Below are 2,907 nucleotides of genomic sequence, written 5' to 3' on the forward strand. Positions count from 1 at the left end.
ATTATATTATTATTTATATATATATATTTATATATAAAAGACAGCACAATCATTCCATTATTATAGTAAACTTACAATGACACAAGTAAAAAAAAAAAACGTTAGAGCTCCAGTATGTGTAATATTGATATTATTGGCTGGGTTTATTTACCATTTTTACTATCCACGATTTACTGTCACCATCCACGGATGTTGACTAGTTTACATTAGGATGCTGTGTGAAGGATAAGTGCTCTGCGGGCGGTTAAAGTTTCAGAGGAGACATCACATGCATTCTGTGCGGTGCATGCATGTATTTTAGACCTGCTAATCTCTGGATCATATATCTTATAAAAGTGTTTGAGTGGAATTAGTCTGTGGAATTTAATCTGTCAATTCTGAAATGTAACACACAGTTGTGTCAGCTGCATTACACACACACACACACACACACACACACACACTCCTTTCTTTTCTTTACTCCACGTTACTTTCTCAATGTCACTTTGTCATTAGAAACATTCACATGCGCACAAACATGAGCTTCAGTGTAGGACTGCACAATTAATCAAATTTCTAATCACAATTACAATTATGGATGCCACAATTATGGAATCATTCAAAGCGGCAATTAATCGTTCAAAGTCCACTTATGTTATTCTGCACGTTTAAGATATGTTTTTTTCTTTCTACATGTTATCTTAAGGGTTTTTCCATTGTTTTAGTTTTAGTGTAACATTATAATACCATTCATATTTTTACTTTTTTATAATTCAAAGAAGAAACCAATCCGATGTATAGTTGACATTTGAGGCTTAATACTATAGAAAAGCACTAAAGGTTTTTCAATTTTCAGCTTGTTTATTTTCATATAAAAATACGGCATGCAGTTGCATCAAACAATGGTATAAACATCATTAAATGTAAATTGTGATAATCGTAATTAATAATCGCAATTACAATTTCAAGGCAATAATCGACAATTATGATTTTTATAACATTATAATACCATTCATATTTTTACTTTTTTATCATTTAAAGAAGAAACCAATCCGATGTTTAGTTGACATTTGAGGCTTAATACTATAGAAAAGCACTAAAGGTTTCTCAGATAGAGTGTTTTCAGCTTGTTTATTTTCATATAAAAGTACGGCATGCAGTTGCATCAAACAATGGTATAAACATCATTCAATGTAAATTGTGATAATCGTAATTAATAATCGCAATTACAATTTCAAGGTTTTTAATCGACAATTATGATTTTTGTCGTAATCGTGCAGCCCTACTTCAGTGATTTGTTTCCTCAGGTGGGCAACAATCCACACAATGAAAATAGACTAATAATATCTTATGGAAAATGCATAAAGGATTCTGTGAAGGTTAGGTTTAGAGGATAGACAATATTGTTAGCTTAGTACAAAACATGAATGGACAGTCCTCACCATGATAAAAACAACCACATCTGTGTATTAGGGCTGGGCAAAAAAAAATCGATTTTTCGATTAATCGTTTTTTTAAATGACATCGATTTGATATTGATTCTCAAAAGCCGCGAATCGATCTTTTCCGGTGTTTATTTCAGCACACATTTAAAACAAGATCTGATTAACGTGAATCTTATCATTAATCTTCTCCACTAGATGTCACCCTTATTTACCTTGCGCGATGTTACAACAGAAAGCCTGTCATTCATTCAGCGCTTATCATGGCCATACGCGTGATTCGCAATGCTCAGGTGAAATGCTATAGTAATACTATAAATCTGCGGAAGCATTTGATATCACGCAATTATTGTTTAAAAAAGGACCCTATACAAAAAAAAAAGAATAGATTAAAAATACAGGCATGTCTTTTTATTAATTCATTATTTGTAAACTGATGTTTACTGTAAATTTTTTAGAAATATCAATAGCATTTGTATTAAAACTATATTCACTGAATGTAATCAAAAAATCGAGAATCGAATCGGGACATCTGAATCGATACCCAGCTCTACTGTGTATCTAACCAAGTCAAAATACAAAGCAAGCAATAAATACATAAATAGATAGATAAATAAAACTTTAGGGTTGGGGTTGGAAATCTATACTAATTAGCATATTAAAAATAAAATATTTTAGAATTTATTTAATTAAATTATTATATAATTTATTAAACATTTCACATACTATTATATCTTTTATTACTATTTTGATATTCATATTTTTTTATATTTGCAATTTTTAGGCTTTTTTAAAACTATGTCTATAGTTTTTATAAGTTTTTTATTTCTGTTATTTTATCACATTAAGTGGAACTGTGTTTCATAATTTTTTTCTCTCTATGCAAAACAAAATGATTTTAGGGTTAGGTAGGTTTGGAAATCTTTACTAATTAACATATTGATAACCATTTAAGTTGTTTATATTATTACATTCTTTATTTTATGTAGATTTTGTGGCAAACAGTGTTATTTTAGTATCATTTAGATATTACAGCTTTTATTAATTTTGATTTAATTTAAATTTTTGCTTAATTTTAAAGTTTCAGTAATTTTCTTGGGTGTTTAATATATGTATTTTCAAATGTATGTATATAGTTTTTCATTTTATTTCTGTCTGTTTTAGTAATTTTAAAGTGGAAATGTGGTTCATATTTTTATTAAATAAAATGTAAAAAAAAAAATCTATTTCATCTATCTATTTTTAAAATCTATTTTATTTCTATTTTACATTTTCAACTTTATTTTATTTGAAGTAATAAAATTGTTTTTATAGTGTTATTTAACTATAATAACCTTGATGGCAGCCTCCATTTACATCTGCAGGTATCTGTGTGTGTGTGTGTGTGTGTGTATGTGTGTGTGTGTGTGTGTGTGTGTGAGTGTGTGTGTATGTGTGTGTGTGTGAGTGTATGTGTCTGTTTTGCGCTCTTGATGTTTTAGAGTAT

This window comes from Sinocyclocheilus rhinocerous, unplaced genomic scaffold (assembly GCF_001515625.1).
Source record: "Sinocyclocheilus rhinocerous isolate Xijiao unplaced genomic scaffold, SAMN03320098_v1.1 scaffold4115, whole genome shotgun sequence".
NCBI lineage: Eukaryota > Metazoa > Chordata > Actinopteri > Cypriniformes > Cyprinidae > Sinocyclocheilus > Sinocyclocheilus rhinocerous.